The sequence below is a fragment of the Neoarius graeffei genome, chromosome 11, assembly GCF_027579695.1.
Source record: "Neoarius graeffei isolate fNeoGra1 chromosome 11, fNeoGra1.pri, whole genome shotgun sequence".
NCBI classification, from domain to species: Eukaryota; Metazoa; Chordata; class Actinopteri; order Siluriformes; family Ariidae; genus Neoarius; species Neoarius graeffei.
In genome coordinates, this window is record NC_083579.1 from 83586670 (window position 1) to 83600740 (window position 14071).

General features: G+C 46.0%; 1 protein-coding gene across 2 annotated transcripts in view; it reads left to right on the top strand.

Annotated features, from left to right (window-relative positions):
* LOC132894678 (zinc finger protein 271-like) overlaps positions 1-14071 on the top strand; it is a 99459-nt gene that overhangs the window by 37781 nt on the left and 47607 nt on the right. Inside the window, exon 2 of one of the 2 annotated variants that reach the window (XM_060934814.1) lies at positions 8402-8554. The exons of the other annotated variant lie outside the window; for it this stretch is intronic. The gene's annotated coding sequence lies outside the window, so the exon portion shown is untranslated. The remainder of the gene's footprint in view (positions 1-8401; positions 8555-14071) is intronic. 2 annotated transcript variants of the gene reach the window in all.

The window sequence follows — 14071 nt, forward strand, 5'->3', positions numbered from 1 at the left end:
TTTGGGGTAGAAACAAAATTCCACTATCTCTGGAATCCTTGGGTCAAGACGAATCTATCGCACCCTATGACGTCATATTCTGCCTTGAGGATTTTCCGCCATTTTGAATTTTGTTAAAATCAATGAAATTCTATGGCAACCCATAGAACTGTCTGACTAGAGGTTTTCAAATTTGGCACACTGATTCTAGGCTGCCTCAAGGTTCTTGTCAGCAAATTTCAACTCATCATCTCAAACTGTCTAGCGCCACCAACAGGTCAAAGTGGCAGGTACATTTCTGCTTGTTACTTTTGAACTGTACTTCTGATCGTCAAAATCTAAGTATCTATGGGATCCTTGGGTCAACACGAATCCAACGCACCCTATGGCGTCATATTCCGCCTGGTATCTTTTCCTCCATTTTGAATTTTGTGAAAATCAATTAAAATGCTTCTCCTCCCTCAATCTTTGACCAATTCCTTCCAAACTTGGTACATGGCAACTTTGGACTAAGCTGCACATAAAACTTACCCGGTTTTTCGAATTTCATAAGCGTTTGGCCGTGGCGGCCAATCAAATTTGGCCGTGCAGATGTGAAACAGGAAGTGTGGTCATATCTCAGCAGCCCTTTGACCTTTCTTAACCAAACTTGGTGGGATTATGCCCCACCCCTCCAAAAGGTCCCATACCACATTTGGTGCACATTGGCCATTAGGGGGCGCTATAACTTTCCAAAATGTATTTAGGATCATATATCATTGAGCTCATATCTCAGCAGTCTCTTAGCACACACACACACCTAGTACACTTGAAGTAATTTCAGGCATCACAGTCAATCGATTTTGACCTTGACGCCGTGCATGCCTCTACCCATCTGGTTGGAGGTACATTTCTGCTTGTAAACACTTCCTGTGCGTGCCTCTGATCGTCTGCCTGGTCAGTTCTTTCTGTTGCCTTGGCAACTTAGGCTGGGTCACGCTGCTTGGCCCCGCATTGCTGCTTGCAGCTATATTTTTCAATATTTTCAATTGTATCTTTGGTGGTTTTGTAACACTTACCTATGTCTGTAAGGAAAAAATGGATTTAGAGGTTTTTGCACACAAACCACATAGGGATTTGGCTGGTTTTGACACTAAATAAAAAAATAATTGCTAAATAGCAATTTGGCTGAAGTAACATTTGTGAGATTAACATATATTTTTCACTAACTAATAACCTTGTGATTTAAAATAAAACTAGCTTTCTATACTTAAATATGAAGGCCTGATAAAAAAATTGCCTTTTTCTCAAAAAGTGGTCAAATGGATTTAGGGATATACTTCATTCCATATATACACTTCATAAATATCCATATAAATATATAATTACAAAAATATATATCTACTACATACCTATCCCTGTAAATATGAAGATATCCATCCCCATTAATAAATATATACCATATACTAAGTTAGTTCTAATATAACAATCAACCCTATTCTATTTATCCCTCATCATCCTCCATATTATTTTTGGTCTTATCATTTTCAGTGTAGTACTCTGGGTAATTTGTAGTTTTGGATCCATTTCTCACAATACCATTTAGCACAGTCCATATACCTTTAATATTGTTTTTATTTTTCTCCACTAATTTATTGTAATAGTCTTTCTTACATATCCTCATAATATTAGTTAATTTATTTTTATATTTTTTATATTTTTCCTCTGCCTCTATAGTTCGATGCTTTAAGAATTTTCTGTATAATATATTTTTCTTTTTGCAGGCATTTTGTAGCCCCTTGGTGACCCACGGACTATTTGTATATTTATGTATATTACTGTATTTCTTTATAGGACAATTTTTATTATATAGTTCATTGAATATTATTAAAAATTCCTCATATGCTTTATCAACATCTTTTTCTTTATAAGCTACATTCCAGTCCTGTATTATTAAGTCATTTTTAGTGCAATCATGGTTTCTTCAGTTTTCACTCTTTTTATAATTTTTAGTATCCTTTTTCTTGCTATAATTACAGTAATATACATTAAAAATAGGTAGGTGGTCACTGATGTCTGTTAATAGTAGTCCACTCTCTATTATTTTCCAGGATATTAGTAAATATATTATCTATTAAAGTGGTGCTGTGAGAAGTGATCCTGCTTGGTCTGGTAATAGTTGGGTACAGTCCCATACTGAACATTGAGTTAATGAACTCTTCTGTCATTTTGTGTTTCTTATGATTAAAGAGGTCGATGTTAAAATCACTACAGATGTACATGACCTTCTGAGTTGATTTTATACCATAAACTTCTATGCTTGATCCAGGACATCTGTATATACAGCTCACCGTTATATTTTTCATTTTTTCACAGCATATTTCTATTGTAATACACTCCATCCAATCATCAACAGCTACCGTCATTTTATTATTAATTTTATATTCCAAACTATTATCAACATATTGCCACTCCCCCTCCTCTTTTGTTCTTTCTATTGATATAATTTAATTCATACCCGTTCAGCTCAAAACCTACTCCCATCTCATCGTTGATCCAAGTTTCTGATATGGTTATTATATTGAATGGAGTATTGAACTGACTGAGATATTCCTTCATTTTATGGAAACTGGCATACAGACTTCTGGTATTGAAATGAATAATTGATATCTTATTTCTGTCTCTGATCTTTGCATTGTATTGATATTCAGTGTAATACCGGCAGCTGATATTGATGTTGCTGAAAAGATTATTTTCCGGATCAATATTATTTTCCATGTTTTGTGCTCAGTATAAAGGAAAGTGTCCAGTTCTTGTGTCATGATTGTAAATTGCTTTGATTGGCTCCCTCAGAATTTGTCCAGTTCCCCAATATCTCGGATGACCAAGATCTTGGCCTCTTCTGGAGATCCCTTCAGCTTGATGAAAATCTTGCAGTTTTGTGTCCAAGTGTTTTGGATTTTCCCCTGTTTCCTTAGGAGTCTCGCCTTTTTTGCAATGTCTGCATTTTTTTTGGTTAGGTGCTCATTTAAAAAAACATCTGAGCCTTTCAGTTTCTTCCCTTGTTTTAACAGTTGCATCTTATGCTTTCTGTTGGCAAATCTCATTATTACTGCCGGTTTGCCTGTGTTGCTTCTCCGTGGGAGAGGGTGACATGCTTCGATGTTGGTGCTTTTTACCTCAATCCCCTTGGAGTGCAGGAATGCTAACACCTGTTGCTCCACAGAGTTAGCATCCTCCTCGTTCAGTTCCTCTCCATCTCTTCTCGCCACTGCTCCAGCATATGAGCGGGGTTGAATTTGCAGTCCGGTCACAATGATGTCATTTATCCGGGTGTACTGCTCCAGCTCCTCCACTCGGTTCTCGAGAATGGCGATCCTCTTTTCCTTCTCCGTGTTCTGCAGCCTCAGAGCTTTGACCTTTTCTACCAGGTCCAGGATGGTCTTCTGCTGCATCCTAACAGCAGAGATTTCTTCACCCAGAAAGTCGAGGGATTTTTTAATATCGTCTATCTCCTCGACCGTAGGAGCTTTCTTCGGGGGCATTGCATTGGTTGTTGTTACGCGGCCCGTTCCCGCGCTACCTCTCGGCCTGCTCTCGCGCAGCCTCGCTCCCGCGCAACCACTTTAGTCATTAAAAACTGATTAACCTGAACAAAAAAAAGTATGGAATATCACACGATGGGTGTGTGTAAAAATATATGCCACGTGATTTATATTTTCATATAACAGCATGGCCCAAAGTGCATGATTCTCCTCAAACCATAGTGATTTGCTTGCTATTCTCGTCTTCTTCCGCTTTATCTGGGACCGGGTCGCGGAGGCAGCAGTCTAAGCATGGAAGCCCAAACTTCCCTTTCCCCAGACACCTCGGCCAGCTCCACAGGAAGAACACCGAGGCGTTCCCAGGCCAGCCGAGAGACAGTCCCTCCAGCGTGTCCTGGGTCTTCCCCGGGGCCTCCTCCCGGGGGGAAATGCCTGGAACACCTCCCCAGGGAGGCGTCCAGGAGGCATCCGAAAGAGATGCCCGAGCCACCTCAGCTGATTTCTCTCGATGTGGAGGAGCAGCGGCTCTACTCCGAGCTCCTCCCGAGTGACTGTGCTTCTCAATCTATCTCTAAGGGAGCGCCCAGCCACCCTGCGAAGGAAACTCATTTCAGCCGCTTGTATCCGTGATCTTGTTCTTTCGGTCGTTACCCAAAGCTCATGACCATAGGTGAGAGTCGGAACGTAGATCGACCGGTAAATTGAGAGCTTCACCTTTTGGCTCAGCTCCTTCACCACGATGGACCGGTAAAGCGACCACATCACTGCGGAGGCTGCACCGATCTGCCTGTCGATCTTGCGCTCCATCCTTCCCTCACTCGTGAACCAGATCCCGAGATACTTAAACTTCTCCACTTGAGGCAGGACTTCTCCACCAACCTGAAGAGGGCAAGCCACCCTTTTCCGGTCGAAAACCATGGCCTTGGACTTGGAGGTGCCGATTCTCATCCCAGCTGCTTCACACTCGACTGCAAACCGCCCCAGTGCATGCTGAAGGTCCTGGTTTGAAGAAGCCAACAGGACGACATCATCCGCAAAAAGAGATGAAATCCTGTGGTTCCCAAACATGATTCCTTCCAGCCCCTGGCTGCGCCTAGAAATTCTGTCCATAAAAATTATGAACAGAACCGGTGACAAAGGGCAGCCCTGCCGGAGTCCAACATGCACTGGGAACAGGTCTGACTTGCTGCCGGCAATGCGAACCAGACTCCTGTTCCGTTCGTACAGGGACCGGACAGCCCTTAGCAAAGAGCCCCGAACCCCATACTCCCGAAGCACCCCCCACAGAATACCACTGGGGACACGGTCGAATGCCTTCTCCAGATCCACAAAGCACATGGACTGGTTGCACAAACTCCCATGAACCCTCGAGCACCCTATGAAGGGTATTGAGCTGGTCCAGTGTTCCGCAACCAGGACAAAAACCGCATTGTTCCTCCAGGATCCGAGGGTCGACTATCAGTCGAATTCTCCTTTCCAGTACCCTGGAGTAAACCTTCCCTGGGAGGCTGAGAAGTGTGATTCCCCTATAATTGGAGCACACACTCTGGTCCCCTTTCTTAAAAAGAGGGACCACCACCCCAGTCTGCCACTCCAGAGGCACTGTCCCCGACCACCACGCAATGTTGCAGAGGCATGTCAACCAAGACAGCCCCACAACATCCAGAGACTTGAGATACTCAGGGCGGATCTCGTCCACCCCCGGTGCCTTGCCACCGAGGAGCTTGCAAACCACCTCAGTGACTTCGGCTTGGGTAATGGACGAGTCCACCTCTGAGTCATCAGCCTCAGTCTCCTCAATGGAAGACATGATGGTGGGATTGAGGAGATCCTCAAAGTATTCCTTCCACCGCCCAACAATGTCCCCAGTCGAGGTCAACAGCTCCCCACCTGCACTGTAAACAGTGTTGGCAGAGTACTGCTTCCCCCTCCTGAGGCACCGGACGGTTTGCCAGAATTTCTTCGAGGCCGACCGATAGTCCGTCTCCATGGCCTCCCCGAACTCCTCCCAGTTCCAAGTTTTTGCCTCCGCAACTGCCCAAGCTGCAGCACGCCTGGCCTGCCGATACCCATCAGCTGACTCAGGAGTCCTGGAGGTCAACATGGCCCGATAAGACTCCTTCAGCTTGACGGCATCCCTTACTTCTGGTGTCCACCACCGGGTTCGGGGATTGCCGCCACGACAGGCACCCGAGACCTTGCGGCCACAGCTCCGAACAGCTGCGTCCACAATGGAGGTAGAGAACATGGTCTACTATTGAATGGAAAGCAGCGTTTACCTCACTCATTGACCAAAGAGCAATCACACCAGTTGAAAAAAACTATTATCTGAAGAAATACGTTGGTGGTCCAGCATGCCAGGTGCTAGAAGGCACTTTCTTCCGGAATGGTGATGAAGCCTATCGGGAGGCCTGGAACAAGCTGAATCCTCGCTTTGGCCAGCCATTCACCATTCAGCGAGCATTCAGAGAGAAGCTCACCAATTGGCCAAGGATTCAACCTAAGGATGTTCAAGGACTCAAACTTCTCAGATTTTCTGAATGCCTGTCAAGATGCCATGCTTCATGTCAAGGGTCTTGACATACTAAATGACTGTGAGGAGAACCAGAAGCTTGCCCACAAACTACCAGACTGGGCAGCTTCACACTGGAACCGACAAGTCACCCAATGCCTGAACGAGAAGCAAGAATTTCCAAGTTTCAAGGACTTGCAACATTTGTGTCAACTGAAGCTGAGATTGCCTGCAATCCAATTACATTGCTTCATGTTCTTCATTCATCAGACTCGAACATTGAGAAGAGAAATCTGAGACACAAAGAGAAACAAGGCCAGTGTTCTCACCACTCACACAGCTACAGACAACACAAATCAAAGGTCAGGCCAGAAAAGGGCTAAAGCTCCATGCATCCTTCGTCAAGATAACAGACACCAACTTCATGCATGTCCCAAGTTCACAGGGATGTTGTTGGCAGAACGACAGAACTATGTAAAGGAGAAGAAACTGTTAGGGATGCTTAAAATCTGGACACGGTGCAAAAGACTGTCGTCATAGTCACTGCTGCGACAACTGCAAAGGAAGGCATCCTACAGTCTTCCATGACTACAACTATGGAAAGGAAAGGTGTTCATCTGAAACAGGGATGAATCCAAGTGCTGCTGCTGCAACATCACTCAGTGTAACAGGTGAAGGCTCATCCTACACATCGATGGTAATACCAGTGTGGGTGTCAACTAAAAACAATTCAACAGCTGAGATGCTTGTCTGTCCTCTACTCGACACTCAAAGTGATACAACATTCGTCGGCCAAGAAGTGAGCGACAGTCTAATTGCTGACAAGTATCCAGTGAAGTTGACCACCATGAGTGGGGGGGGAAAAAAAACACAGTTCTCCCAAGTGAGTGTGTGTCTGGCCTTTGTGTAAGGGGATAGTTCTGCTATTCAGGTTGATCTTCCAGTTGCCTACACAAAGGATTGCATACCCGTTAACCATGCTCACATTCCCACTTGTGAGATGGCTAAACAATGGAGTTATCTCCGAGAACTAGCAGACGAAATCCAACCACTAAAGGACTGTGAAGTAGGACTTCTTATAGGCTACAACTGTTCCAGAGCCATGGCACCAAGGCAGGTCATCCTAGGAGGAGCTGAGGAACCCTGTGCAATATGGACAGACTTGGGATGGACTATTGTGGGGCGCTCATCCCAAGGCCATGATCCGTTGAGCACAAGTCGCCTGTGTCACAAAATCACGGTTAAAGAGCTGCCTCTGGTAACTTCTGCCAATGCTATTTGCATTCTAGAATCTGACTTCAAGGATGGCAGTGAAGACAGCAAAGCAGTGTCACAAGACGACATCGCCTTCCTCCATAAGCTAGGCGAGGGTATACGGAAAAACACGCATGGCCACTATGAAATGCCCTTGCCCTTCAAAAACAGACCTAGCTTGCCTGACAACAAAGACTCAGCCATGATGCGCCTCAACCACCCCAAAAGGAAACTGCAACGGGACGAAAGGTATAAGGAGCGGTATGTCGAGTTCATGGAGGAGGTAATCGAGAAGGGAGATGCAGAGCAGGTTGAAGATGGTGGGAGTGAAGGTGAGAGATGGTACATTCCCCATCACGGTGTTCGTCATGCAAAGAAGCCGGAAAAGCTTCGCGTAGTGTTCAATTGCGCCGCCAGATGCAAAGGAACCAGCCTAAATGACCACCTCCTCTCTGGTCCTGACATGCTGAACAAGTTGAGTGGTGTTCTCATTTGCTTTTGACAACACCCTGTTGCTCTGATGTGCGACATTTGGAAAAAATGTTCCATAAATTTCATGTGAACGAGGCTGATTGCAACTACCTGCTCTTTCTCTGTCGGAAGCAAGGAGACTTGAACTCACCACCCAGCGAGCTCCGGATGAAGGTGCATCTGTTCGGTGCTGCTTCCTCTCCTGGACGTGCAAACTACGGGCTGAAGCATCTAGCTAAAGAGAATAGCAACCTCTACCCAGACATTCCGTTGTCCGGTAATTACCGGACATTGGCCGGGAAAAAAAAAAGTCAGAGAAAATGAAATCTCACCGGTCAAATTGTCCGATTGAAATTGACTAATAATCCCGTCTCTCTAACGCAATTTGAATTTCAGAATAATACTACCTTTTAGGTCTAATGTAGTAACACAATATTAAAATAAAATAATTTAACCTAATAAAAACACATCGGAAGGAACGTGTGATTGGCTGACCAGTGTTTGTTTGCAGCAAAGATTCTACAGCGTAATCTGCGTAAAAATAAACATGACAACCACTTTTAGTGAACGCGGCTAACGTTTTCTGCTAACAAATACCTAGGCTAAGTTAAAATATGGCCGGTCCCAGGCAGACTAGCCTGAAAAGTTTTTTTTTTTTCAGAGGCCAGATGCGACTCACAAGAGAGGTGATGGTGAATCCCATGATCAACGTTCTGTCCCAGATGTGCTGACAGCTCCACCTCCAGAGAAAAAGCAAAAGTGTCGGGGGTTTCGTTCGGAATGGAGTGAAAAGTTCCCATGGCTGAGATGTGAGGTAATTGGTGGTAACGAAACAATGTTCTGTTCGCACTGTGAAAAGACTGGACGACGCAATGGATTCACAAGAGGATCGAAAAATATGAGAATGTCTGCTTTAATTGAACATTGCTTTGGCTATGATCATGTGTCCGCGCTCCATTTAAATTGTCATTCTTTAAGCTACTAGTCTACTTCCAATTTTTCTGCACTAGGCTAATTAGGAACGATGGAATATTTGACCGGCATGTTATCAAAATGTCCGGAAGGTGAAACCTCTGCCGGTCACTTTGACTGGCAGAATTTTTTTCTAGCAGAAATGCTGCCTCTACCCTAAAGGCTCCCGGTTCATCATGAGGGATTTTTATGTAGACGACGGGCTTGCCAGTGTTGAAAGCACTGAAGATGCTATTCAGCTTGCCAGAGAAGCTCGCAAACTGTGCACCACGGGTGGTCTGCGACTACACAAGTTTGTGTCGAACGACAGAGATGTTCTAGAGAGTATACCACCCTCTGAACGAGCAACTAATGTGAAAAATCTGGACCTCACCTTCGACAACCTGCCACTTGAGAGAGTCCTAGGGATTCAGTGGGATGTGGAATCTGACCACTTCCGGCTTAATGTCAGCCTAAAGGATCAGGCTGCAACACGCCGCGGCATCCTGTCTGTAGTGGCTTCCTTCTATGACCCTCTCAGGTTTGTGGTGCCTGTTCTGCTCAAAGTGAAGATCATTCTTCAGGAGATGTGTAGGCGAGGCACAGGCTGGGACGATCCTCTCCCAGACGAACTTCGTCCAGAATGGGAACAGTGGAGAAGTGATCTAGCCCAATTAGATAATGTTACCATATCCCGTACCTACTCACCTGCTGGATTTGGAAAGGTCACAAAGGCAGAGCTGCATCATTTCTCGGATGCTAGCCTTAAGGGTTATGGCCAGTGCTCGTACTTGAGACTTCAAAATGAAGAGGGAGATGTTCACTGTGCCTTAGTTGTAGGAAAGGCACGCGTCTTACCATCCAAGGTCACAACTGTTCCGAGATTGGAACTAACAGCCGCAGTTGTTTCTGTGAAGATAAGCAACATGCTCAGGGATGAATTTGCATCTACTGGGACTGCGGAGTTCTTCTGGACTGATTCTAAGGTGATCTTAGGATACATCAGCGATGAAGCATGACGATTCCACACCTTTTGTGGCTAATCGCATTCAGAAGATTCATCTCAGCTCGCCCCCTCAGCAATGGAGATGCATCCCAACCAAGGAGAATCCTGCTGACCATGCTTCTAGGGGCTTGACTCCCAGCGAGCTTCGTTCATCCACCTGGCTCACTGGACCCAAGTTCTTATGGAACAAGGAAATGAAGCTGCCTGTTGCTGAGATTGCAGAGTTAATGATTGGAGGTCCAGAGGTCAGAAGTGCTCTAGTGCTTAGCACAAGAACCACAGAATGAGTAAGCCTTGTTGATTGCTTGTCTAAGCTCTCATCTTGGTCACTGGCTACTCAAGCTGTTGCACGCATACTAAGGTGCATCAGCAAGAACAGATCAAACAGTCTCACCACTGTAACAGAACGAGAACATGCAGAACATTGCATAATCATAGACCTGCAGAAAAATGTGTATCAAGAGGAGTTGAAACTGCTGAGCAAAGGGATCCCCCTACCATCTCAAAATCCATTATACTCGCTTGATGCCTTCCTCGACAAAGATGGCATCCTCAGGGGTGGGAGGTAGGCTGTGCAGCTCTTCTCTTCCCGACTCCATCAAGCACCCTGCAGTCGTCCCCAAGGATCATCACATTGCAAAGATGATCATTGCTCATCACCATGAAAGGATGAAACATCAAGGCAAAGGTCTTACCATTCATGACATCAGGTCCCATGGATTCCTGGCATCAATTGGGCAGTAGCATCCTACGTTTGTCAATGCGTTACCTGTAGACTGCTTTGGAAACCAACGGAAGAGCAAAGAATGGCTGATCTACCCCCTGAACTCGTGGAACCATCACCCCCCCCCACACACACACACACCTTCTGTGGAATGGACTACTTTGGTCCATTTTTTACAAAGCAGGGTAGAAAGGAGAACAAGAGGTGTATGGTCTTCTCTTCACTTGCCTTAGCTCCCGTGCCATCCGTATTGAGATGCTTGATGACATGTCCACCGACGCCCTCATAAATGACCTACGATGCTTTTATTGCCATACGTGGCACTGTTTGTCAAATCAAGTCTGATCAAGGAAGCAACTTTGTTGGAGCCAAAAATGAACTCGAAGCTTTAAAAAGTCAGTGCAGACTGGCTGGCTGCATTTCTTGCTGAGAAACAATGCGAGTTCAGCATGAATGCACCCTATTCGAGGCATGTCGGAGGGGTGTGGGAGAGACAGATTAGAACAGTGAAAGGCATCCTAAGGCCACGCTTGCTCTTTCTTCTGGTAGGCTAAATTATGCTTCGCTACGAGCTTTCCTCTATGAAGCTATGGCAATCGTCAACAGCTGTCCACTGACTGTTAACAACCTCAGTGACCCCCCCCCCCCCCACACACACACACACACACACACACAGCCTCGAGCCACTCACCCCTAATCATCTCCTAACTATGAAACCTGTCAAGGCCTTGCCTCTTCCAGGTGAGTTCATCAGAGAAGACATGTATAGCAAGAAAAGGTGGGGACATGTTCAATACCTGGCAGAACAGTTTTGGAGTCGATGGCGAAAGGAATACCTGGCCAACATTGACCTCAGACAGCGCTGGCATACTCCCAGGAGAAATCTGCAAGTTGGAGATATCGTAATGATGAAAGGAGAGGATGTGCACAGGAACGAGTGGAGGTTGGGCAGAGTTTCAGAAACCACTACTGACAAAGACGGACTAGTAAGGAGAGTTAAAGGAACAGTCCACCGTACTTCCATAATGAAAAATGCTCTTATCTGAATTGAGACGAGCTGCTCCGTACCTATCCGAGCTTTGCGCGACCTCCCAGTCAGTCAGACGCAGTCAGACACGCTGTCACTCCTGTTAGCAATGTAGCTAGGCTCAGCATGGCCAATGGTATTTTTTGGGGCTGTAGTTAGATGCGACCAAACTCTTCCGCGTTTTTCCTGTTTACATAGGTTTATATGACCAGTGATATGAAACAAGTTCAGTTACACAAATTGAAACATAGCGATTTTCTATGCTATGGAAAGTCCGCACCATAATGACAGGCGTACTAACACCTTCTGCGCGCTTCGACAGCGCATTGATACAGAGCTCAGATATCAATGCGCTGTCGAAGCGCGCAGAAGGTGTTAGTACGCCTGTCGTCATTATAGTGCGGACTTTCCATAGCATAGAAAATCGCTACGTTTCAATTTGTGTAACTGAACTTGTTTCATATCACTGGTCATATAAACCTATGTAAACAGGAAAAACGCGGAAGAGTTTGGTCGCATCTAACTACAGCCCCAAAAAATACCATTGGCCATGCTGAGCCTAGCTACATTGCTAACAGGAGTGACAGCGTGTCTGACTGCGTCTGACTGACTGGGAGGTCGCGCAAAGCTCGGATAGGTACGGAGCAGCTCGTCTCAATTCAGATAAGAGCATATTTCATTATGGAAGTACGGTGGACTGTTCCTTTAAGGTCTGCCTCGGTGACAGGAAGCTTGGCAAGAAAGAGGAGCGTCTCCCCAAGATGTCTGAAGTGGAACACCCAGTTCAGAAGCTAGTCTTGCTGCTGTCGACTGATTTAAGCCTGTTCACCCTATAGTTAATAATACCTTCTAGCTATAGCTTGTAAGCTCATAGTTCATGGTTTAAAAGGGTTTTCCACCTTCTAAACAAGTTATTTGTATAGGGAAGGTCATTTTCAGTTTGAAATCATTCGTGCTTGATGTAAACCGTATACTGTTCCATTATTTACTCATGATTGGTGGGAGTGTAAATGACTCTTATAGAGATCTTGCATGTGACGTCACAGCCGATCCAGATTGTGACAGACGCCATCTTGTAGGTCAAACGCCATATTCCGCCTTCTACTTCTGGTTCTACTTCTACCTTTTCTTCTGCAAAACCCTACTATTGAGGTATTTCACCTGACGTCACAGGGTCACGTGACGCCCCGGTGTCCACCATTTTGGACGGCAAGCTAGCTAATGTCAACAACAGTAGCAAGTATGTTACTGTAGCAATATTTACGTTCAGTCATTTGGATGACTGTTAAAACCTTTCAGTCTCAAGTTTTTCCTTTACTGGATTTACTAGTTTACTGAGCTAGCGCGCGATGGCTCCCGGCCCGGCCGGAGAGCGCGCGATGGCTCCCGGCCCGGCCGGAGAGCGCGCGATGGCTCCCGGCCCGGCCGGAGAGCGCGCGATGGCTCCCGGCCCGGCCGGAGAGCGCGCGATGGCTCCCGGCCCGGCCGGAGAGCGCGCGATGGCTCCCGGCCCGGCCGGAGAGCGCGCGATGGCTCCCGGCCCGGCCGGAGAGCGCGCGATGGCTCCCGGCCCGGCCGGAGAGCGCGCGATGGCTCCCGGCCCGGCCGGAGAGCGCGCGATGGCTCCCGGCCCGGCCGGAGAGCGCGCGATGGCTCCGTAAACTAGTAAATCCAGTAAAGGAAAAACTTGAGACTGAAAGGTTTTAACAGTCATCCAAATGACTGAACGTAAATATTGCTACAGTAACATACCAGCTACGATGTTGACATTAGCTAGTGCTAACAGCTAGCTGCTAGTACACTGCTACAACACAGACACCGACCCTAATAATACAGTTCTTAGTCATTGCCTGGTAACAGCAAATTTATAACAGGCCATGTCTCAACAGACTAAGAAGTTATTTCAATGACATTTAATAACATTTTGTTTATCCTGAGGACCGAAAGTAAATGAAAATGTGAACAAACCTTAGCTGTAATCAGATGGCGACCACCGGCTCCAGGGACGACCCGCTGATGTAGGCATGTTACCCAGCCTGACAAAATATTTGTAGCCATCCAAACTCTTATACGCTTTCAGATCAATACCTGTGTATAGCGATGGGTTTTTAACGACATAGGTATACAGATCCTGTGGGCCGAAGTCAGGTAAAGACGAGGGCTTCGTGTACTTCCGTACGTCAGTGAGCAATCCTTGTGGAAGCAGGTAAACATCGTTCTCTAAGCCTGCTAACCTCAATTTTTGCAAATACCTCTCCCTCTGCTCGCCCTGTAAATGCCCTGCGTCGCTGGATAGTGAAGGTGTTTTCTACATCTCGCTCCTTTTTCTTTTGTTTTTCGTTTGTCGCCTTCCTCGCATTCAAACTGATTCGAGCCGTGCCGTCCAAAATGGCAGCATCACATGACTTGGTCACGTGAGTGAAATACCTCAATATACAATTCTACTACAACGGTTGCGGCTACAAGCTCTCCCTACCTGTGCACGGTTTTTGTTTTTTGTGTGTATTTTTGCGTGTTGTTCGTCTGTACCGGACTTCAGTATCCACTACAACCGTATGGACTTACTGGACATTGGTTTCCAGCAGAAAATGACGGTTTGTAGCGATTTCCATCACATGCACAA